The sequence below is a fragment of the Rhopalosiphum maidis genome, chromosome 1 (assembly GCF_003676215.2).
Source record: "Rhopalosiphum maidis isolate BTI-1 chromosome 1, ASM367621v3, whole genome shotgun sequence".
NCBI classification, from domain to species: domain Eukaryota; kingdom Metazoa; phylum Arthropoda; class Insecta; order Hemiptera; family Aphididae; genus Rhopalosiphum; species Rhopalosiphum maidis.
This window is the reverse complement of record NC_040877.1, coordinates 87,309,768-87,337,517: the sequence shown is the minus strand read 5'-3', so window position 1 is coordinate 87,337,517 and position 27,750 is coordinate 87,309,768. Positions and strand designations below refer to the sequence as shown.

The 27,750-nt window shown below is 28.8% G+C and overlaps 1 protein-coding gene across 3 annotated transcripts in view; it reads right to left on the bottom strand.

Annotated features, from left to right (window-relative positions):
- The window catches only part of LOC113557345 (lachesin-like), a 187,494-nt gene extending 160,011 nt beyond the window's left edge, over positions 1-27,483 (bottom strand). The window contains exons 1-2 of one of the 3 annotated variants that reach the window (XM_026962809.1): positions 27,009-27,483; positions 5,939-6,078 (exon numbers count right to left, since the gene is read on the bottom strand). The gene's annotated coding sequence lies outside the window, so the exon portion shown is untranslated. The remainder of the gene's footprint in view (positions 1-5,938; positions 6,079-27,008) is intronic. The other 2 variants (XM_026962808.1, XM_026962810.1) reach the window with 2 other exon arrangements.
- Between the last annotated feature and the right edge of the window lie 267 nt (positions 27,484-27,750).

Genomic DNA, 27,750 nt, shown 5'->3' with positions numbered 1-27,750 from the left:
GATAAGGAACGATTCCGAGTGTAGACGGTCGTTAACGTATTATGTTGTGTTTACAAAATAATTCACAATCTTGACAAATTTCGTTTACATTTAAAATTCAAATGTTTCTTAAAATAATTATGACTAATATATTTTCGATATTTCTTAATTACTGTAAGAAGTAATTATTTTAAATTGAAAAAATAAAAACAAATCGTTTTCTTCGAAAATTGGTTTTGCACAGAACACCTCAATGTACAAACCGAATCTATTTTAGTATAATACAATTCTTACGACATTGATGATTTCAACATATTTGTCATTAAAAAGTGTCTTTAAACAAGAAATACACGCACAAACATAATTTTAAAACCGTCTCTGCACCAGGAATCTTGAATGTGTATAGGAATTCCTACACAGGCTTAGACAAGCCATCCGTTTCATCAGTTTCCATTCGAGTGTAATATATTGTATAGGTGAGATATTAGGCGTGTTTTTCTACAAATAGTTATACGTGTACATATATATATATATATGACATATATTATTAAGTGTGACGTACAGTTTACGGATTAACATCGTTTATGTGTACGCAACCAGCGCGGTTTCTCATAACGGGTCGAGGGACATTACATCATAATATTCGATTCCGAGCAGAGCGCTGAATGTATTAGTTTTACAATGTTATTTTATAAATGTATAAATTTTATTTTTTTTGTTTTTACTAAATACATTAAACATCATTTACACAACGTTTTTCTCCATTTAATATTTAAAACGATTATGACAATACAATACTTAAAAATTAAATTTGTTAATTTTTTTGCAACGCCTCATAAATAGTATGAACTTCTACGAGATGATACCTAACAACGGCTTGTTCTGTTCGAATAGAATCAAATAAACCTAACATTATTAGTGATTCTCGTCAAGTATTGATGTTTACAATGTAGACATAATACATTGTATCATTTCCACGACGGTTTATCGATTATATCAAGTAATTTACAATATTATTATATTGTTTAGAACGATATTTCTCACAACGGTTATTATTCTACTTTCTGCAGTTTCCGAGGGAAGTGATTTTTCCTGTAATTTTTTTTTTTCAATACATTTCACGGAAAGCAGCAAATATCATATAGACGTTCGACGTGACCTTTTACGTTATTAACGTTATTTTATCCAATAAAATATAATATGTGGATAATACGCTGCATATAATAATATCATCATAAGCGGTGTAAGAATTTCCACTCGCATTTCATTCCTCGAACACCGCGTAATACGGACGGTGACTTCTTCGCGCCTTCGCGCGGCTCATACCTCGTTTTTATATCCGCGGTGCGAGAAGGCGTATGCGCGTCTGCCTTTGTTGAACGGCGGTACGGCCTTTACTCGTCGGCATAACGTAGGTACAGTGCAGGAACTTAGGTTCGCGCCCGTATAACGTATTATCGTACAATATGTAGAGTAATACGATAGTCTGCGTATGTATATATATATATATATATATATAAATCGTTCGTATTATTCACTCGCCGTACGTTCAGCGCGGCCCAGAACCCTAAAAGATTAAGCGCATTAAACGCGGATAACGGCGGATACGACGACGGTGGAGGACGCGCCCGCGACTGCACGATAGAGTCTTATTAGATCTTTGTAAAATTTCATTAACATCGTCCTGACTAAGTGCACGGCCGCCCGCGCCCTTTATCCGAGATATATATATATATGGTACTCGAATAATAATATCATTATATTATATGTATTGCGTGTGGGCCGACGGTGCTCGCGCTTTTAACGATCATCTGGCGCGCGCTCCCGTCTGCCGTTCGTGCGGATTTCGCGCGTACAAATCATCACCGACAACGCAGCGCGTCTACACGAGTTGTAGATTTACAAATGTGTAATTTACATAAAAATATGTGTGATTTACCCTCTTCCGCCCGCGCGCGGACGATTATATGATTATTAATACAGTCCCGTCGCGCTTGGCCGCCAGTTTGCCCCGTTCCGGGGCGGACTTCCGTCGAATTTTGGAAAATCGGAGTTTTGCCCGAAAACGAAATTTCACGACGACTTTTCGACCGTCGCGGGACGCGTCGTACGTCCATAAAACGAGCTGCACAGTCGTCGCCAGATAGATTGACACGGCGACGGCGGCTCAGACTAGTCGTCGCAGTGTGTATATGTTATACAGATGTCATTATTTGTAATTAATACGATTTTTATGTTTCGTCTTAAAATAAAAGAATATCGCCAACGCGTTTGATTGGAAATCAATAACGTAAAATAGGTTTTAAAATGTTTTGTGACAAATGTCGGTTTATTGATGTATAATATTTTATATAATAACATAATTATTCAAGTGCGGAGAACCGGTGTTTTTTCGTTATTGCGCCTCCTCCCCGCCTTGTCAACCTATGTGGTTACGACTGTATGTCGTAGTACTTACTACGATAAGTCGTAAAAATCCGAATCGTCCTGCACGCGGTACAACCGGGAATATTCGCGCGGATTTCTAGCACTCTCTTCTAGCGCTCGTTTAACGTGCGTACGTCGTATATGACCGTAACGCAATAAAGTAAATAACTACGTAATAATTCAAAAACGACTACGCGTCCTCCTCCTCCCCCCTCCGGTGGCGCGTTAGTTTATTTCACGCACACTCGACCGTGATAAATCGTTCTGAATAAGTTAACGCGTGTGTGACCAGCGGATGAGCCTCCGCGTATATACATCGACAATTTTCGACGTGTAGTACGTATTATATGATGCAACGCGTAGTTTATATATTATACTGTTTATATTATGGCGTGTAAGATGTATACGCGCGCGAGAGGCGGAAAGGATGAGCCGATGAAAAAACGTAGAATTATCTCGCCTTTTTTTTTTCGTATTCTTATTATTTTGTTTTACCGTCCTGCAGTATCCGGGAAAACCTATTAATCCAGGTGTTGGCTGCAATAAATCGTCTTTTGTCGTCCCGCGCCGAACGCGTCGCGGAAAAATCTAGTTGATATATGTGTCGCGGGGCGCGAGTAAAGTAAATACGAGATTTCCGACTGCGCTCGCCGGTGTACGGCGGTGCGGGACGGAGCGGCGTGCTGAAAAACGACGAAACACCGTCGTCCTCGAGGATGTCTACTAGTGTTTCTTATACGCACACGACTGTGTATAATGTATGCACGTGAGTGTAGATAACGCGAGCGCGCCCGGTTGGTTTTCCGAAATGACTACAGTTCACGGTAGCGATTTGTAAAGTATAGCGTAAACGTATACTGTAATGTTATTCACTTTTCTCTATTTCCGTTTGTTCGCGGAGTCCGTTTAAAAAACTACCGGAATTATAAAACCTCACGGACGCGCACTCGGGTCAGCATATTATGAATTACGAAGTAGGTAAAATTAAATATTATGCGGCGCATCATTCGTCTTCTTTGCATCCACACTCGTCCGTTTATTACTCGGCGAATTCATATGTTGTAATTTTTCTTTTTTCACTGCAATAAATGTATATAAGCACACACGTTTCGTGATTAGGTAATAGGTATATTACGTATTACTATCCTTTTATCTAATACGTTTTTATGTTGTGGCTCTAGTAAAAATTAAAGTAACTGTTGTTTCGAAACCAGAAAATCGATACGATGCGTTTATATTATTGTTATATCTACTCGGCCACGCGATATTTTCGATAACACAACAATTCCCGAACGTTTGTTTTGAAACGGCGTTGTCAAAAATACGGAAATTGAACGTATATATTTTCGTGTATCGACTACAATCGATATATGCTCTCAAAACAAAATGTTCAATTCAAAACGACAATAGTAATAAAAAACTCATAAGTATGAAAGCGAAATACGCTTAATTCATCCTATAATAGCACTTTGTGTTTAGTTAATAATACGATAAAACTATAATCTTTGTTAAACTCAGTTGTTTTTTTAAATAGTTTTCTATCATAATGAAAAAAAAATCAGCAATAATATTGCTTTCAAGTTTTACTTTTATGAGTAAACTATCATATCCGTTTTCAATGCTCCGATATTTATTTCGTAGTGTATACTTACAAAAAATTATGTAATAGTGTATTGAGTACAAATATATTTCTAGTTAAATTATGTATATTATTATATTCGTAGATAATATAAGTAATAAATAAATAATATCCAAACCAAAATCTAATATGTCTGATTCGAAAAACTTTTGAAATGTATAATATTTGTGTAATATTTTTCTTGTCCAATTAGAGGCATATTGATATATATATATTAAATATATTTATACTTATAAACATATAGTTAAGCTCTTATTCTCTCTTATTTCTTTTTACACTAAACCATAAACAATAATGCAAGCATTTCTAAAGAAATAACGCCGCTAGTTACATTAATGGCATTTGTGTGAACCCACTGCGGGAGACCGATGTCCGTTGTGCTGCTGAAGTAAATAATTCATAGTTACCCCTGTCTTCAGACCCGTAGAGGAGACTAAAACGAAACTTTTTTCCCTTTTCGCTCAAAGACCCGGTGGACGAAACCGAGTATACAGACAGAATCCACAGGGAAAATGTATGAGATACACTCACAAAACTCTTATATACTAGTTACAATATATATATATATATATATATATATAAATGTGCGCGCGTGTGTGTGTGTGTAGCTTTTACGAAACTTTGGGCGTATATAAGGTACTTTAAAAATTTGAAACCACTCCAATACGCAAAGATGTCAATTTGTGGTCATTGCGTATTTAAGTTTTGACGACGATTAAAGTTTCCAACCAGGTATCATCGAATATAAATCAATTTTATCAACTCGGCAAAAGTGTTGGACTGCATATTTTAAATGCAAATTTTTATTTATATAAAACGCCATCCGACGCGGTCCCGCTGTATCCATATAGTCCATCAGCCGCAACCTCCCGCTCAGTCCATTAGATAAAAAACATTATTTGATGGTTCAAACATAGCACCCGCGAAGTAACTTTGCATAGCGATAATAAATTAATGTTATTAATATAAACGAAACTGTGGGATTAACAAAATTCAACAATCGGATAATTCCTAATAATATTGATAAAATGTGCTCGTAAAATACTATAAAGTTTATGTTCAAACACATAAGGTTTTTATAACAATGGGAAGCCATCGATAATAATTATAATTTTAAACGATAAACAATCACTATTCACTATAACAATATTATACTTAATAATAATACGATTATATCGATAAAATAAATCGAAAACCATATTATTTTCATTTGTATACAAATAGATTACCTCATCGTTCTAATTTAATAAATACACATTTGAATTGTATGATCAATTTAAATATTATGCAAATAAATTCTAAGACTTTGTAAATAATTCAATAACCTGGTCCTAAATTTCTCGTCGAAAATAATTAATAAACGTAATATGTATTTAAAATTATAATTTATTTTTGTAAATTCGTTCTAGGCGTCAAATAATACGGTGGAGTCAATAATAATAATAATAATAATAATAATAATAATTTAAGGTTTAATAAGATAAAAAAAAATGATAAGTTAAAATTAACATAAGGAACAAGCCCCTGGAGCATAACAGGCCTTCTCGCGTACCGAGAATTATATTTAGAGGCCTAAACTGATAATTACGTGCTCAGATAACGTAAAATGGTTCCACTGTTGTAAAATTACGCTAAAAAAAACATAAATAACACAAAACCGTTGATAAACATAGTATTTAATACGTATAATAAAGACGAGACTATACTACGAATTAAAAATTGCTGATCGTAAAAAACAAATATGTGACGTGTTTTATTTTTAAATTAAATCGTTTACAGGCATTTCGCGAACGAAACGTCGCAACAAAACGACAGAGTGTATACTCGTAGATATATACGCAATACGCATTAGACAACAAATGATCGAAGACTAGAACTCAAAGTTCTCTGTACTTTTTTTCTCGGCCCCTCGAATTCGAGTGTTATCACAATATTCTTAGTGAGGTATGTACATACGGCTGCCGTGTATACAGTCTTCTGGGTTGATATTGTCAAAGTTTTGGGTCTTGGACTTTCTTTAGAACAAAATAACTCTAGAAAAAAAAAAAAAAGAAAAAACCGTTAAAGGATACGTATAGGTAACCTTGCTTTTTATTTCTTCCTTTCAAATAAATAATAGTTATAGTGCAATATCGTATCGTAGGTTTTTAATACGTTTTATTGAGCTAAAAAAATATGTTTGTAAATTCCTTTACGCGTAAATGACGTTTAATTATTTGTCGACAACATATTTAATCTACGCCAATCTACATAATATCATTACTGAAAATAGATATCGGGGAATCTATCGCTGTATGGTATACCGCTAAATTAAAAAAAAAAATAACCAATTACACGATTACATCCTATGTAAAATGCATATAATGCGTCATAATAAGATATACAAAATACATGAAATACTATGAATATTTTATAATATTGTCATGGTTTTACTTAAACACAATACGAGTACGCATTTAATGCAATTTTGTGCTATCGGTTTAATATCAATGACTATAAGAAATCCCTTGAAACCCTTCAAAGACGTTTGTGATACTATATACTTTGGCGAAGTTACAATTTTGTTTCAAATCGAATGGTATTTATTATTGAACTTTTCAGTGTTCTCCTCTGACGATCGTCCCATATTTAGTGTAATAAATTTTCTTCTCATAAATATGTGCATAATATGTCCCTAACTTATTCACAGTGTAAATCATAATAATATAATGTCATATATTATAAATGGTTTTAATAAAATCCACAGGTATAATATAGTAATAATGTGAATAAATATTTTGTTTCGTGAAATTTATTTATTGTAAATCCTAAGAATGCGATTAAAAATAACTAACATAGTGATAGTTTTTTTTGTGAATACGCCATTTTCTATTTTGCATTCACAATTAATATGCTAAAATTGTATAATATAAATAAAATATAGAATACCCTAATCATTTGTTGTATTTTTTGTTTAGTAGGATTAATACAATATTCAGGAATAAGGTTTCGGCCTAATAAAAATTATATTTATGTACTTATTAAAGCTACAGATGGACTTATTTCCTAATTCCTTTTAGACGCAGACGGGTCTAAAAGGAATTAACTATTTTATAAGTAGGTACTTACCAGAAATATAAGACATAAATAATATGTTACGGGAAAAGCAGGACATCGAGTATTGTACACAAAGTCCAGTTACAGTTGTAGTCAAGATATGAACAATTTTACACTGGTTAGGTCTATTTGTTGGAAAATGTGTACGATAAATAATTCAAGGCGTCAAATCGGATAAAATATTAAAATAATGAAACGAAATTTTATCTAACATAGTACAGTGTTTGATTTAATTGGAAACAAAACGATTTTAAAATATTATTATATAAATATATTATATCATTTTTTATGAGGACCAATATTACGACTATTGATCAATGAACTTTTAAATATTAAAATTTAACTGAATAAGGCAAAATTATAATTATGAACTATATAGTCAAGTATTAATAATTAGGATAAAAAATACTATTATAATCAGTACTTAATGTTTAATGTTATTTATTATTTATTTTTACTCTAACCACTAGTATAGCACTTTGATTTGTAAAGTAGACTAGATATATTTTAATTACACAAAATCGTACTTGTATAGCCACCAACGCTTAATCTCCCAATTACAAAAATATCCAGCGTATTATAATACAATATTATCCATTGTTGAAATACATCTGTTTTATTTTAACTGTTTTTAATGATTTTATTACATTTATATTTGCCACTGGATTCAAGACAAGGTATACTTAGCCCAAGAATTGTTGGAAATATTGGAGTTCTAAAATAGGATTATCACAAGTGACTAATATTTATCAGGTATTGCGAACAATTCTCATAACAAGATATACATATATTAATTTTATATAAATTTAAGTATATTATACTAGAACAATGTGTATCAGTAAAAACTTAAGGATATATTTTAACATTAACATATAATATATTATTAATTATAAAATTAACACTTTAAAAGTTTAAAATATAAACGATTTTTTTAAATACGCATGTAAAATTGTCCATCTTTACGACACGTAATAGTTTCCCAATTAGAGCTAAATTTTCGCTTAACGATGAAATTTATTCGGACTCTCTTTGTAACTTTTAAATTTAAACTACGTTGAAATAAAACGATAATTCTGAAGATTTTGCAGCCAGAATGTTTCCTTGTGCCATCAATCATAAAAACAAAAATCATGTCAGAAATCAAACGTTTAGCACAATTTATTAATATACAAAACTCGAAAATTCATATTCTAATAGAGTTATTTAGACATGAAAATGTTATTGGAATAAAATATTCTTCGGGATATTCTTAAACTATTTATTTATTGACTGTAAATAAATATAACTGTAATTCTATGGAGGGATAATAAGTCATAGTTTATCAGATGAAGTTAAATTTATAAGAAATATTTATTACACACAGTAGTGATATATTGGCACAATTCCCGTTATATATAAATATTAGTTATTGTTAAAGCTTATATTAAACGTGCGCCAACTACTACCGTTAAGTAATAACTACGATACGCGATATGTGATGAATGCAATTAAAAAGATGATTTCTATTTATTGTGTTATTGTATAAGTACTTTGTTAATTTGTTTTCTTTAAATACTATCATTTATCAAAATTAATCGAATCTCAAGGAGTAAAGCGTAAAAAATAAATTTTACGTGTATTAGTTAAGTATACAATATTGATAATGATATTAAACCCTTCAAATAACAAAACAAAAATTCGAGTAATAAATGTTTTTGAATTATTGAGGTTCGAATTGTACATACTTTATATTATTAAAATGCAATTTAAAACGTATTATAAATTGTGTTTTATTTTTAGGTTTAAAAGTAATATATCGTGTACTTCATCTAGTAGTAACCTAACGTGAGAAAAAAAAATAATAACTTGTACAGGCTAATTTGGGTGATACTTGAAGGCCAAACATTTGAACATTTTTACAGATTTTTAAATGTATTTCTATATGTTTTTGTATCCTAATATGTTTTGTTACGTCAGTTTAATAAATTTTGTAAATTAAATTTAGTAAATTTTGTTAAATTCTGAATAAGAATAAGTAATATTTTTTAAATATTTTGATAGAAAACGAAAAATGAATATTAGAAATCATCTCACTGCACTAGTCTTTGAGCAAAGTAGTGGTATGTAATAGTATTATTATTATTATTATTTCACATAATATGAATCACATGTGACAATTAATTATTCATTCTAAATAAAAATAACTGTACTCTTTACTCTAAAATACCAATTAAAAAATAGTAAAAAGTCAAATATATTAATAAAATACAAATCTTATCTATACTTGTCATTTTTAATGTTTAATGTTATAGAGATGCGTGTATTTTATATGTATATGTAGGTTTATTATTTCAATCGACTTGATAAATTATTTGAAATTTCGATATGGTTGTGGTATCATTTAAACTTTCAATTTTCGAAAATTCTTAGAAGACAATTACAGAACAGAAGCTATTTAATTTAACTCCCTTTCTCGAATCATTAAGACATCATATACTTGCTACTGAAACTTTTGTTTTTAAGTTTCATTATTTGATTAGTCCGTGTTCAGCGGAAAATGCGTGGTTTACTTGCTAGAGTAAGTTTGCGTGTGAGCACATTAAAGCTGACGAGTCACTTAAAATTTAAAAAGTTTTGCAAAAACCAAAAGCCGTGCAAATTGTAAAATACTACATTTTGCTTGTTAAAAAAAAGAAAATCCATGTAAGCCATTTTGAATACCTGTTTTTAAATAATAATAAATGATTTCAAAGTTCGGGACCAATATTTTTTTCTAAATTAATATGTAATTTATTTATATTAATTGTAATTATTGTTGTTTTTAACGATCCAATATTCATAAACTCGTGTAATATCAATGTTTTTATTCCAAACGCTATGTATCGAAAAAATTTAAAATTAAAAATGTATTGAAATCGTTATTATTATTATTATTATTATTTTTTTATAAAGACACGAGCAATTGTGCAATGACTGGTTAATAGAAATTTGTATTCATGTAATATTTTCTCCGTATAGAGTATTGGCAAAATATTTATCATTTCAGAAAAACAATATCAACCAAAACCGTAATATTTTATCCGCAACGAAATGAGCTATAGTGTACACGGGAAAGTTATGTATTTACGTTCAATACATTCTTCCTTCGAATGAATATCGTTGAAACTTTTTAAACGTGTTTTGTTATTTATTTATTTTTGATTCTGTTATTGCAGAGTGCCAATTTATACGATTTTCTCATGGTCTGGAATGCACAAATGTTTAGTGTTCGACGCTGAAAACGATGATATCCGACAACAAAGAGTTTTCGCGATTCTATCAATCGCGGATCGATTTGACGATAAAATTAATAACTTAAAATATGCGCGAGAAAGTACGATATAAATTATAATATATATATATATATATATATATGTATATTAAATACGATAGTAACGACTAATAAGATATTCGTTGACCGTCTTGAATAACCCCGCGAGTGCAATAATATGTGATGTTATTATAATACATGTACGCGTATTATGCGTTCACGTGTAACATTAATTTAACGGGTATGTATTACACGCCAGAGAAAGTATAATATAGCTAAAATATAACCGTTATACTCTCATATAATTTATGCGGGTTAGAAAAAACTTTTTCGATGTAAATGTATCGAAAATCTGCACACCACGTTCGCCGGTCGGATTCCTGTGCCGGTGCCGAATGCTAAATTTACACGATAAATATATACATATTATCATAATAATAATATGTTATGACCGAGTTTGTTGTTTTATCACTCTGCGCGACTCGTAAACACGTACGCCGCTTACACACATATACACACACCGGTCGTATAAAATAATAATAATAATAATAATAATAACTATAATATCAAATATAGCGATTTAATACGATACGATATAAACTCGACGAGAACGGAATTGCGCGTCGATCTCGTGGGTACAAGACCGTAAAACGAATCATCATCCGCCGAGCACATGCATTACGTTATTAGTAATAATACTTATTACGCGCGGGCAACATACAAGTGAGTCGTATTATATATTGTGTAGTGCGATTTTTCCGTGCAACGTCGATAACGTATCAATAGTATCGTAACGATGTAAAGTAAGACTGATTCCCATTGATGACGAATAGAAATCGTCGTGTTTATTTATCAAGGCATAATAATAGCTGCGTTCGCGTGAGGCGTGAGCATGATACGTATCACATGTTGAACTGATACACGACCAACCATTTAAAGGTAAGAACATTTCGATTGTAAAGTTGAGTCATATTTACCGAGGGTCATGACTCCGACTTGGAACGATTTTAATCACTGACTCGGGGAGGTGATTTGAGATTCAAAATCTTGTTTTTTTTATTTTGATATGTCCAACGTACACATTTATTTATAGAATATGTTTTTCATATTATCGATATTCAAGAAAAAATATTTTTCAAGAGTCGCTCATAAATAAATCTTTTTTCAGATAACTATTCGCTTATAAAATTATATTACTTAACAATAATTTATTTTAATTAAATAATAATAACCTGTTCTTTTTCACATGGTATAATCAATTCAATCATTTTATAATTCCATTCATTCTCAACAAATTATACGTGCATGTAATATTAGGTATATTTTTCTTTTCTTAAATTTTTAAAATCATTCTAAAATGTTATCTAATTGATTCGTCGTTGTCTCTATGAATATGATGCGGTACTAAATCACTTTTGATGCATTGGTACATCATGTCCTGATACATCTTAACCAATCTTATAACCTAAATAAAAAATAATTAAAAAAATAAATCTATTAGATGTTAAATTGTATATATTATATAGGTACAATAGGTAGATTATATTTAAAATTGGTATTACGACACTTCCATAAATAAGTTAATAATATAAAATAAATTTTATATTTAATAGGTAAATGATATATATATATTTTTACGTGCCGTGGTATTTTGATTGTATATCTAACTTATAAGTTATAACACTATAACATAATACACAGAAATACAAATAAATAAAAAATTAACATTGAAAAAGGGTTAATATTATAAAACAATAATAATTATTATCGTACTTTGCAGAGCACGTCATTGACTAATAAATATGAAATAATCATTAATTAGTAAACAAAACATGAAGAGTGTGCTGTGAAATATCTAATGTTAATATCTAATAATAAAATAATAACAAGTCGTAGCCACAAGAAATATTCAATTACGTTTACATTATATATCAATATTACTATTAATGACGACATTGAAACGAAAAGTTACCCACCAAATCAAAAAGAATAAACCCTAATTATATACTAAATAATCTTCGATGGTGATCCACTGACGACATTTGACTTATAATTTGTAAGAATTAATGCTAAGGTACAATATTATTACAAAAAAAAAAAAAAAAAATTAAAACTAAACTTATTTTAAGGAGACTGACGATTTTCCCTATCCTTTCGCTTAACACGCACCCATTTCACTCTAAAACATCACCGTTTCTTTTAGTATCAACGTATTATTTTGAATATCATTAATATAAAATATGACATGGCGTTCAGTGTAGGCAATTTAGCTACACCACTGTCCTACCTCGTACATAATATTTTATGTTTCTACTATTTCAGCTAGTTTGTGTTGCTGTTGTTGAGTATAAGTAGTATAACTATAATAATATTATAATATAGTACATATTTTTCGGTATGCTACTTATGCTCAATATACGCTTCGAGAACATAGAATCATTAACAAAAAAATATTCTAACCTTTTTTTTTTATACAATCCCTTTTGTCTTCCAGATTTTCAGATTGTTTCTTTCTTTTAGATGTCATTCAATCAAGAAAACAGTAGACAACATTTTTACCAAAAGGTCGTATAATGACTTTTTAGAAATGTAAAATTATTTTCAAAAATATCGTGGCTTTTCAGTTGGAATTTTAAATTGTTGACATACCCAAACTAAAATTTGAATAAATAGTTTCTACATTATTCAAATCTACGTATCTATAAACGACTTTAAAAATGGTTTTACAAAAACAAAAATTGGTATAATATTAAACATTTTAAACTACCTAATACTTAATAGATATTAATAGATCTTCGCTAATTTGCTATAAAATAATACTTTTAGCTAATAATCAATAAATCTGATAAAATCTAAGGGCACGGATTTAACGTTTCAAAAACTTCAACTCATAGTTTGTTAAATGTTCATCTGGACAATCTATTTTTATACGAATACCTTGTGTGATACCAATATGTTAATTCCATCGTAATGGAACTTTTTAAATGTGAATTTTTCGTATTTACACATTTATTTTAGATTTTGATCAAGTATACATAAAACTATTGTACTGCTACTAAAAATAATTACAGGTTATATCATAATGACATTTTTTAATCATCAACTGTATAGCATACGAAATTATTATAAAGCCGGATACAATAATGTAATATTAAATATGCTATAACATAACACCCAGACAGCTATTTATCCACTTTTAATATTTGCACGGCAATAATTAGTATTCAGTAATAAAATTGATTAAACTATTAACACATAATCGTTAAAATAAATATGTCACCAAATGTTGTTATAATATTATCTATATGCTGAATATAAATGAACCTATGTATTCAAATTGACTGTAAATTATATCATATTATTACTAAATATACCAATATATATATTATATTATATGACTCTAAATCGACTGTAAAATAAAAATAAATACGTTAATTTCTCATAAAATCTAATAATACATATTAAAAAATTAGATAAAAATATGACATTGTTTTTTTTACATTTAATTACATAAATTTATTATAAAATCAATACGAAGTTTATATTATAAGTCAAAAAGTCAAGTATTTGTTATTTTCTAATATTTCATAATTTTAATAAATTTGTACATATATATATATATATATATATATACTATTTATGTATATATTTAAATAATATATATTTAAAACACAAACTTATAAATATAGTTTAAGTTTTTTTTTTTTCAATATACGTACTGGTTTATTACATTATATATTTTTTAAATAATAGTACAACTTATATTTTTAATTTTTTATATTTATAATTATCTGAAAAGTACCTATACTCTAAATTCTAGATTATAATTTTGTTGTGAGTTTACCTATTACCATCAATTGATTAACTGTAATACGAAAAATGATTTAGAGTTGAGATGGTCTATCAGCAGGATATACTAATGAACAATGATGTTTCAATAATTTATATACTTATTAACTATTAGTAATGCACACTGTTGAACTAATTTCTAACAAAAATTAATCATAATTATAATATATTTTACAGTATTAAAATAATTAAAATATTAATTTATACAAAGTAGTGTTATAAACTTATAGGTTAATACAAACGAACCATAGAACTTTGTGCATAGGTTATATAAATAGCTTAAAATTAATCCAATTTAATATTCAGAAAAGTACAGATGTAATAATATAATTTATAAAGTACCGAAATCTGTCAAATTATGACATTGTATGGAATTAGAACACAATAACAACATCCCTCATTTTTGATTAAATCTTAACTTCAAAAGCTTTTAAAAATAATTTGTGTATATGTATTATGTTTGATATTTTTAAATTTCTATAGCCATAAAAGTTATTAAAATTTTTTTTTTTTTAATTTTCAAGCTTTTTACTAAGCAAATATTAACACTTGTCTTATAAAAAATAAGCTAAAAAAAATTGAAAATTTAAAATGTCTTATGTAATGTTAATATTTTAAATTGTTATGTACGATAATAAATTTAACAACATATTATAAAGAACGTAATGTATGTTACATGTTTAAGGTATTTATCTAATAAACCAAATATTTTACCATAAAAACATTAAAATATAAATAATTTCGGCATTCTTACATTTTTAAAATTGGTAAATATTTTTAAAAAGTGAATAAATATTTTTAAAATAATGCGATACCTCAAATTTTTTCGTTTAAATGGTTAGTAAATGTTTCAAGTATCAATAGTTATTTTTTTAGTCTGTTGCAATAAAAATAAATCTAATTATTTTTTTTTTTTTTAGTCTTCCAATTATTTTGAAAATCATTCTTTTAATTTAATCTAATTTAATTTTGAGTACCAAAAGTAGCAACAAGCTTAAATTTCCTAGTAAAATCTACCCTTGAAATTAAATATTAAAGCATTTTTAATTATTCAAGAGGTAATGATTGGATTAAAAATAAGTCACACATTAATAAATCTATTGCTCTATTCAGAATCTTAATGTTATAAAAATATTACCCAAAACAAAAATGTTATTGTTAAAATATGATGTTATGTAATCAATCACCTATGATATCTAAATATCTATGAAAATAAAAGCAGTCGGCTGCAAAATTAGGTATGTGAATAATGAAATTTTCGTCAGGTGCAGATACGTAAATACCTATTTTTACATATTTTTATTTAAAAAAGGCATCAACCGTAATATTTAACATCAATTTAAGTATAAATAATATTAATAGAAGTATAATTTTGTTTAACCGATTATTTTTAAATTAAATATACAATTTTTCAGGAGATTGCAGGTTAAAATATATTGTTATTCGATGTTGTTTGAAAACATTTTACTAATAATTTGAAAAATATAACAAACATTTTTGGTCTATTTACAGTCTTATACTGTTTTTATACATAAAATTATTTTTTTTCAGAATGATTTTCAATCTATAGCAGACGTTTTAATTGTCTGTTTAAATTATAATAATTATTAGAAATATTTTCTACAGCCGCAAGGAATATAACAACATCATATATAATATTATTGTAATTAAATGTTATTTTATTTATGTTATGTATATATTTACAATAACTAATATTAATTTAACGTGTATAACGCATTATCATAATAGGAACAATATATGTGTTGCTGGATGAGGAGCACTTGTTGACCGACCATTTTTGCACCACTAAACACACACACACACACACCTAAACTAACCTACACATACAAAAAAAAAGAACGTTGGGCGGGTGAACACATTCTTTTCTTCCTCCTTTTTTCCTTGTACGCTTCCTTCCGGTATGTTCCCTCTCCACCGCCCTCTCAAACGGTTACCAACTCTTCTCCGGCGTTTCCATTACTATCGTTTCCGGCTATAGTAAACACACACGAAGAATAACCCCTCAACGTATATTGGCCACACACTTATTAGCGAAGGATAAACTATTTTCGTCTACTGCCGATAAATTAGCACCGCTTGTATAGAAGTATAATATATATATACACGATAAAAGCTTTTTAAGATCAATTTGCCATTTTCCAAATATATAAAGTATTCGGTCAGATCAAGGCGATGTTTAAGTCATTACGTCGCCTTTTTTATGATGGTTAGCATTTCATCTGAAATCGATACGAAAAATTCACAGTTAAAAAGTTCCTCTACCAAGGAAAAAATATATTCGTAAAAGATAAGTTATTAGTTCTCGGAACACCAAACTCGTCTTATCAGATCCGTACGATTACCACCTACGACTATTATGATATAACAGTGATATCAATACAATCTGCTTATATAGTTTATTGAACTGCAGAGAATGATGAAAAGATATTATAAAATGCGTTTGACGCGATCAAATTCAACTTCTACGCGTATACAACGTCTGTATTTCTTTAAAACGTATGTACTACGTTAAAGGCATAAACAACGAAACTAATAGATATTTTCGCACCCATTGTGTAGGCCAATAAAATAAAGAAATAACCACATACAAAGCCGTGATTATTATTATTATTATTATTATTATTGCCGAGTTGTAAATAATTTTTTACGTTACCACAAAAACGTTATGCCAGAAAGATTCCTGCTGATTCGCGAACAATCTATCGCCGTCGGCTGGCGGTGGTAGTGGATTGGGAATGATTGTCGGTTGGTGGTGATGGTGGTGGTGGTGGTGGTGGTGAGATGGCGTGAGAAGAGGACGTTGTATTATACATAATATATAGAAAGGACCCTGTTGGATCCGGGGGGGGGGGGCGAGGAGGGACAATGCGAGGCTTTCTAAATCGTAAACCATAAGTCATTCAAACGTATCGTAGTTAAATATATATATATTATTATTATTATATATAACGAACGACGCGATCCCAATCATGGATCGCGGCATAATACTGATGGTCTTTCTATTACAAGTGACATATTAAACTTTTATATTGAATTTATATACTCAACAATTTCATATTTTTAGAATTGCCGTTCACAAATAACATGTAATAAATTTATTGACAATTGCCGGCATGAAAATGATAATAATATTAATAATAACAAAAACAGTTATAAAATACTCTGTGCAAATATATTATGCCCATACGTAATTCGGTAACTTTCTGACGTTTTATATTGGCGATTCAGACGAATACATATCATAAATGATTTACACCGTGATATCTTAAAATTACAGAAAACTACAAAACACTGTATACTGCAATTAATAGTCACACAAACTTCACTCGTGTGGCAAATTAAATTACCAAAAAATATTTATGCCTTTTAAATGATATTTATTGTAAAAGATTTTAATTTTTTTGTACAATACTTTTAATCGCCGTGATATCATATAATCCATATATAAATACGGAATTGTAGTCGCATTAAGCGATTGGAAATTCAACAAATTATTCATTAAAAATAATTTAAAAAAGGTTTAAATGCTTTATCACATTTTAAATTTTTCGCAATATGGGAAGTCCTTAACGTACGATGATTTTACCATGTCAGTTCAGAGTATTATGATAGTTTCAACGATTTATATCACACGTGTTACCTTGTATTATTGAAAAGATTATTGGAGAGTATTTATTCAGTAGTTACAGTTGTAGTAATTGATTACAGTTTAATAATTTGCTTATATATTGTATTTATTAAAAACATTTTAAAACGTTTTTTTTTTTTTATATATAAATTAATCATGTTTGGCTATCTTGTACACATATATAGGTAAAAATTAATTTATCGTTGTAAAAGTTTTTAAAAAAAATTACTATAATTATTCTAAAGCTTTTAAAATGAAAACAGACATAGTTAAAAAAAAAATAAGCGTTAATGAGTTAATTTAACAGTGAAATCAATGTTCAGTACCATTAGTTGATAATATGTTAAACTAAATATATATATATATTACATTTGGCACTGAACATTTGTTACCGAAACATAATAGAACTGTGAATAATGTATATGGTACTAATCATCAAATTAAAAAAAAAAAAAAAAAACTATTCATTTATATTATTTCTTTAAACATTTATAAATATTTTATCTGACGATCAAAATACGGGGACTAAGATTTCGCTTTGGGAAAATATATTAAGTTTCAAATTTTAAACTGTAGAAGAAAAAAAAGCATCACAAGTACAGGGTTTCTTTCTTTTGTCCATCGAGTATTTAATAACAGGGAAAATATCTTTCGGTACTTTGGCATTACGACGCGAATATTTACCTTTTGGAATGGTTTTTTTCATTCATATATATTATATAAACTGAGCATCTTTCACAAAGATGAAACATGAGATTACAATTTTACTAGTCATCCAAATAATATATTTTATTAAACCAACACTAAATCGTATACGCCTGTTTTAAATTAAATATATTTTGATCAACAATAATTGAATATTAATAATTTATATATAATTATTAATTATTCTTTAGAAATATTGTCTACTACACAAAATAAATAATGTGTATACAAAAGTATAATATATTTAAAAAAAAAAAAATTGTATTTAGATGAACATTTTAATTTTTGACAAAAACTTTGCATATAACTGAAAAAAAAACTTCAGTATGTAACAAATCAAACGCCCCTTTTTTCATGCAGTGTATATTATCGCGATGCAGTTATCCATTTTTTATCTCTACTATAACTATAATTTTATTTTGTTTTATTCTTGCATGGAGAGTATTACTCGCGCATGTAAATATTTATAAATTATTGTATTATAAAAGAAAAACGTACTTTTGTTAATGGACTATCCTCACATGACCATTGCTTTTTTTCAAATTTTAAACACGATTTACTAATATGTGTATTATTATTATTTAGTCAAACAAGTACGAAAAAACATAAATATTACCTAAAAATATAAAAGTTGTAAATTTAATTTGTTAATTATAGTTATTTGTTTATAATAATTGTTCCATAACCATTACCTATGTCTATAACGCATTTTCACAGTCATAGCTTTGATTTAAGTTTGTCGTAAACCAAATGGCTCGTTTGAATACGTTTAGAAAGTAATGAGAAGTCAAGAAAAAAACATTAAAACAGTATGACAATACACGGACGAAAATAAATAAATATTTTACGTTAAATTTAGATATGTATAGTGTAGTTTGGGTAGTTTACAGATAGATTTAATAAATGATCGAGTCATTTTCAACTCAGGCAATGCGCAGATAGGCGACAGCAGTAGATTGAATGCACGCAGTATACTTAAGTACACATCGATTTGACGTTAGAATATCGTAGTTACTTTACTCACAGACAAGTGAATTTGTGTTATTTTATTCGACAGGTACTCAACAATTGTCTACTAATAATAATATTAAAAAATAAATTAGCCTCCGGATCGACTACTCCTTCAAGCGAAGCTTCTGTGAATCTCGAAAGACGATTTTCAATAAGACGAATACGCAGATACAGGTCAGTCGTGGACAATATTAATATCTCGCGACTCCCGCCTTGACGGAAGTCAACTGTGTTGTTCTATAAGGTTAATGTTATTATTTCAAAACATTAAAGACGTGATATATTTATACTTCTGTGTGCGAATATATTACACTCTTGGCGAACAAGTAACCCTAAGTTTTAATAGTCTGGCAATCAATTCGAAAACCACTTGCTTGTGGAGTACCACAGGAGAAACTATGGGAGCGATTCGTGTATTTTAATTCATTAAAAAAAAAAAAGCAAAAGTCAGACATCTCGCATCAGATATGAGCGATAATTATTGTTTATGCTGAAACAATAAACAAACTTATAATAGAAAAAAATAACTATTTGATTTATTGTGCGTGTGTATAGTGATGTGTATTATTATAACAAGCGTGCAATACATTTTGTGATTTAATCTTTTCGCAACAAAAGCAATTGGCCCATATGACTGAAATGTAAAGAAAAACTTTTCATGTTTTGAGAATTTATTCAACCACTAAGAATTATCCGTACAACCGTTTAAAACACAATGCGTATTATTGTGTAAATGATCGTTTAAAGTGATGAAAGTTTACTTTGCAAATTAATAATATATAATTATCGTCGAGTGTGTAGTATTATATTATTTTAGCGAGTGCCTACACAACAGAAATAAAAAAAAATACAGACACGTTGTTAAAAAGAAACGTTTCTAATGTATACAGGTATTCAAAACCAGTGAAGTAAGCTTGGTATGTTCAAAAATTCAGCATGTGAGTACTGCGTACGGTTTAAAAACAAATTCTCCGTCTCCAGAACCATAAAGTATGAATGTAGAAATAATAATTCAAACAAAACGCATTACAAAGGAATATTGTTTTGTTCTTGCAAGCATATTACAATATTACAGTTTACTTAGACAGCAGAAACTCGCGATTTAACGTATATTTGTATAACAATCTGAGAAACTCAAGATGCGTCGCGAATTTGAAAAAAAAATAAAGAAAGAAAGAACTAACCAATAAGTGTGTACGACGTTAAACGGAAACGGCGAATCGCATCAAATTGATTACAACTTGATTTAATATTAAATATTTTAAAAATATTGGTTCATAAATCTTAAAAATGCATAATATATCATCATAAAATCAAATATTTTACAAATTCAATTTTCTATTTAATATACAATTTGTGATTTTGTTTCGATACCATGCAATACAACTATAATGTATATATAATAATGATAACGTACAATTTGGTTACAAATGATTGGTATAGACAATTGGAATTTTTTTTTTTTTTTTAAGCCATTCAAATGCAAATTTATTTTATAAAACAGTTACATTTTAATATACAACAATAGTTACAATTAGGACAGCATTGGAACGGTTTATATTGATATGAAATTATGTATCTGTGAATATAATTTGTGTAAGAGTTTGTTTATAGTACATGATGTATTATTATTATAATTAGTAAAAACATTATTATAATAGCACTTATTTATCCTGTATAAAAAAGACGCGTTATATACCGACAAGATTTATGAATGAAATATCCAGGAATCATTTGTCACCATTGTCCGGATTTAAGTAGATTATGATGTACCCGAAGCACATAATATTATATTCCTATTATATTATTGTGTTTTCTCGCGTTTTGTATTAACTCGTTAATACAATATAATATATACAGTATACTGTAAAATATGTTTTTTTTTTTTTTTTTTTAAGCGGTATGGTATGGTCTAAAATTAAAAATCATTCGAGACTACTGCAAACGATACTGAATGAGGACTTGTATGCCCTACAGTTTATCTAATTTCTATATCGATAGATTATATTCTCGTTTATCGCGGTTTTAATTTTAATTTTAATTTTAAACGTAGTATAATACATTTCAGCTGTACAGTCAGAATATTGTGTTGGATGCAAAGCTCTCGAATCCTACCATGCATGTATAATGTTCAAAATGATAGTATTGGAGATGGAGTATTAAATTGATTGAAAACTGCGAGTCGAGGTGAGATTTTAGGAATTATAAAAAAAGAGAGGCAGACACATTCATATCATTCCAATATGAACAGTGTTGTAATTTTAAACAATTTGAAATGCAATTAATGTGATTAAACTATTTTATTAATATGTTTCAATATTTTACAATTGTAAATAGCATGTTATATTCAAATGTATTAAAGTTATTGAAAACATTATGCATACGTCATAATTTTAAGCCATTAAAATACTACGAAATTTTTTCAAAATGTATAATATTTATTATAATTTTTTTTTCGATATAGTTTGATGAACACTTACATGATTAATTTTGTACGTCAAACTTAAATATTTTCGAGAATTTTTGTGCATTAAATAAGTTGATGAAAAAACTTCATTTTTTTTTTAAAAAAATTAATGTTTAAAACAATATATCACTATCTTCAGCTATGACATGACATCCCATACTACATCATTGAAATGTACAAATATTATTCTAATCATTTAAAATATATCAATAAAAATATAATTTTGATTGTACAATGGTTCATAAAAATAAATACATATTTTAAAAGTATTGCAACTGCTATGGACCATCTAAAGCTATTTTTACTTTTATGAATGTTATTTTTTTTTTTTTAATAAATTTACTTATTTTATATGATATATGAACTCAAAATATTTTAAAACAAAACGATAGGATTAAAAAAAAGTATTTAATATTGAGATAAATATTAATTATAATGAACCACATTTTTGTATCATAAGTATAAATAGAACACAACTCTAACGACGTCTTCAAATAATTATAACTAATTAACTACCTGTACAAAGTATTTCATTTTCATTTTTAATCTACCAAAATTCTCAGAAAATGTTTGAAATATTAAATTTATAACGCGCGTTGTCATTCAAAAAATAAAAACTAACAATAATAAATGCAATAAAAAGAGCTTTTTTCTAAAATTATTGTTTTGAAAAAAAATTCGTCACTAAAATATTATGTTAAAAATATTTAAAAAAAATATATTTTTCGGAATAATAAATGTTTCCTTTTAAGAGAATCACCGTATGTCGGTATTTATTTTATATAATAAATGTATTTTTTAGTTTTTATACACAAAGAGTTAATCCCGAATAAAAATTGCATAGCATACATATAAAAATCCTGATAATAGACTTTTATCTAAAGATATTATTTTAACTTATATAACTTTTATTATTTGTTTAACAATATTGAATTTTTTTTGATATTTTTAAAAATGCATTAATTATTTTCTCAAAATCATCGACAGTCGTACTTGATACTTCCACTTGTATTTAGTACATGTTTAATATGAACAACTTTAACAAATCATGAACCTATAGTTATTCATTTTTGGAGTTTTAATATTTTATAGAAAAAATTAAGTTTTTCCATGTACTTATATAATATTACAGGATATTGTTGCGAATTCGTAATAACATTTTTATATTGAGAAAAAAAAGCTTATCGTTAATCTCTTACATTTTTATATTATTATAAAACGTTAAAAGAAAATGTTCAGTGGTGGTTACTCTTATTCTGTACAATATATTTAGTGTTAAATAACTTTTAACCGACCGCCGCTGGTACGCATTATTCCCCTTCATCTAAATACGGTACGGCTATAGTTGATATTTTTTTTTTACAATTAGTAGACATCGAGTGCCTATTAAACGAACTGCAGTGCACTTTCGCGGTGGATAGCGCTGTTTTACCTAATAATTATATTATTTTACACACAGTTCTTTTTTCGCAATGTTTCCATTTTGATCGAAGTTGTGTTTTACACAAATTGAAACATTAAACTCGCTCAAAAATCCGATATTAACTATTTATATAATGATTATATTGTAGTTGTCCACACAAACGAATTTTGTCTATTTTATTATGTATTCGGAAATAATAATAATATAGGATTCGGGGATTCTTAATTGGTTAGTATTTAGGTAATATAAATGTGTGACTTTATAAGTAATAATATGACTTTGCTTTTGTATATATTATACAAAAGTATTGTTATATGTTAAAAAAAAATTTATTTAATAAAATGTAATCATTTTGATCGGATATTTATATCATAATATTAGTGATTGGTATTAAAAATACTATTTCCCTTAGGGTTTACTTAATTGTTTCTGTATATTTCAGAAAACTTTTTGGTGATTGTATCTGAATGTTCAATTGCATATTATTTCGTAAGTTTTAAGTGTAATAAAAAAAGAGCCTTAATAATTGATATTTAATAAATAATCAAATTCAAATTTAACTATACATTTTGGTTTATAATTGTTATTTATTTTTTTAGTTGCATACTTGTATACATTTTTTAAACAAGTCCCGAACCATACACACAGGCACGTACACCAAAAAAGTGGGGGGTGGTTACAAAAATTTAGCAATACAAATTGTGCTGCAACATAATAAAACAATTTTTTCCTCGTTAATCGAAATTATTTCGGGGGGTTTGAACCCCAAACCCTGTATACGTGCCTGCATACACATATATTGTGATCAGTTAAAAATCTCTTTATTACATGGTCATGTTGCTAACCTAACCTATGTATTGGGTATATTCCGCAAACTTTTGTCGATTTTTATTATATTTAACAGTCATTGATGAATCCATTAGAAACTTGACTATTCATTTTCCTATCATAACTTTATTTTCGATCTGTGTAACTGATTATATTATTATGTCTGAAGATTTACAATGTGTCCAAACGTGATTCCATTTTGATGCAATAAGAACTTTTAACTTAAATTTTTATGTCTTAAAAGTAACATAATAAATGTCCATGTCATATTAAAAGTAGTAGTGTTTTTTAGTTATAACAATATTAAAGTGAACTCACGTGCAAGTTGTATACAACACTTTTTCTCGTATTGTTGTTTATTTATCTGTATAATATTGTGATAAGATTTATGACGCATAATTTGGACGAAAATATATGTTTACATACATTTCATGGCTGATTTAAAGATTTAAAAATTGTACTTAAATTTTGACATTGCTCATATATGACAGTTATAATAATTTACGCATTTACAAAAAAAGTTAAAATACAAAATCAAGAGAGCTCTTATACAAATGAAGAGAATTAGATTTCTTTAAATTCTTAAAATTTTTCAATTTCTGCTTTATTTTTAGTACTACTAAATGAAATCAAACTGAAACTTAAAATAATAGTTTATTTGCTTCTATACTAATGAAATAATAATAATGCAATAATAGTATATGCATTTTTATTTGTTAAAGTACTTTTTTTTTTTTTTTTAAACATTAACTTGATTATTATAATTGATTTTGAAAATTCTATTGATTGAACTATGAAAATGTTATAAAAACTAGTAGGTACAACGGTAAAAGTTATAAATTGACTCACGAATTCACGCTACTGATGACAAGGTTAAATTACTAGTTGCTCAAACTTTTATAAAATAAAAACATTTATAATGTATATTACTTGTATCAGTATCTACTTTTCCTACACAAACTTTAAAACCATAATATGTTTTGATCTGTTACTACTCTTAAGATAGCTGGAAAAGAGATAAAAAAAAAGTATATCAACAGTGATTGAGAATTGAGCGTTCGAATTAAATTACTTATACTTATTAAACTAGTGGCTACCTATATTGTATGGATTTTGTTATAATTGTAACTCTATCTTGTTTAATGATAATAAACGGTTAGTTTATAAAATGTATCATAAATGGTAAGTAAATAAAAATAATATATATTCATTAAATGATTCTAACCACAACCCCTATCATTTATTTCTGTAAATATACTTAAGTATAAATAAATATTTTTAACGGTTTATTAAATAAAGTTATGAATGTAATACGATGTTAGTATCATTGCAAAGCCATGATAAAAGTCAAAGTCCAAAACTAAAAAAAATCTCAATATAAATTTGTGATAAAATATGTATACATATACATTGAGTGGTCAAGTTACTTTTATTTTAATTAAAATGTTGTAATATTAGTCTTGATTATAATATTATTTTCTACAAAATCGGGAATATGATGTCTTCTATTAAGTCTTAGAATTCAGTCTTAAATCAAAAAATAATAAACTAATTAAATTTATTATATCATTTTAATTTATGAAAATTGATCATAACTCAACATTTAGAACTAAAAATTTACAATTTTATATCGATAAAAATAAATTATTTTTTTTTTTTATTTTGCTTTGCACAACGTTTCCACTATTTTTCCAAATGAAAAAAGCATAACTGAAGAACGTATAAAGTGATATAAATGTTTCATAAGGCGTGTGGAATAAATAATTATAATATATATATATATATTTTTTTTTCATAAGCGATGTAGCTTACATTGGTTAATATAATTAAAATCATACTCAAACAAAATAATTATTAAAATATCTGAAGTGTAAAGTTTCAGTACAAATCTCACGATTTACAACATTTTTAACGCATTTTTTTTATTTAGATTTTTTTACATGTTCATTTTATGTATATATTTTTACTACGTTACTGTTTAATAATATTAAATGGTTAGGTTATACCTTTATTATTTCAATAACATATTGTTCATTAAATAAGTGTACTACACATGTCGTTAAACCATAACACTGTATTCGTTTTAATTATTTCCACCAAACGGTTTCTTGACGTGTGTACATTTCATATTTGAATGTAAAGATCCTCTTAAAATTAATAACACACAACGTCACAAAAACAGTTCAGGTCTCTTCTAAATGCGCTTTCCCATATGGTCAACGGCTGTTGTCATCACCATACGAAACCGGAACTTTACGTCAACTTAAACGCTATTGGTTCGTCCACGCGCCGAAGCGCGTGTGTTTCAAAGACGCGCTTTAATCTAAAGTATGCGAAACGACGATACGTCCCTCACACGATGTACCGTTCGTGAGAACAGCGATACCGAGACATTTCAATCTTTCCACATTCTTTCGAGATAACGGTCCACGGCACTTCAATACCGTATGATACGGTTCACTATTCCGCGTGCATTGGATGTGTAACGAGTGATCTCCTCACGTCAAAAACGACAGGGTTTTTTTCTACGAAATCGTTATGCACTTGACAGACCTCGAAAATAAAACGGATGTCGACTACTCGACGCGTGACACCTGTTATTATTGCATTTGCGAACCCAAACTACACACTGTTAGACGAACTTACCTGCACGTGCATGTGCGAGTCGACGACGACGTGTCCGGAATTCGGGATCCGCGGGACGAAAATTCGTTTCGGCGAATAAGGACGATGAACGTGGCGGGGGGGAGGGACAAAAGTGTCCGCGAATACTGTGTGACGCGAAGTTGCACGGACGTCACAACTCCTCCGCCGCAATAACAATGTTATCAACTGCGACTAGACGATTAATGCAAAACCGCTTAGCGACGCGCGAACGTGCGTGAAGGACCACATGGTGGCGATGAGACCGCGAAAATCCTACTGCCGTAAAAATTTTGGGGAGGGGTGAATACTACGGTGTGTGCGATATTACGGCCGACGACTCGACGGGAACATGTCACGAGAGATACTATTCGGACGATTGACGTTCTCCGCCGCGTTTTTCGCGAACTCTCTCGTCGGGGGCACGTGAACGGAGAGACAAAACACACACGTACGCTTGTAACGGGCGGGCACACCGTGTCGGATACCGCGAGATGACTGTTAGCCCGCCGCCGCCGTCAACGCCGCCGACGACGATCACCGTCACCACCGCGGGCGGCAGCGGCGGCGTCGGCGACACGCTCCGCAACGCTTTTCGGTACAGACGTGCGCGAGCTCCGCCCACGTTACTCGCGGAAAAATTTGCCGCCGCTACAGCCCTTTCCCCGTGAGGGGGGTGACGGTAGGTAAGTTGCCGAAATTCCCCGATTACTTAGGAAAAACCCGAGACGTCCCGTCGCCGGAA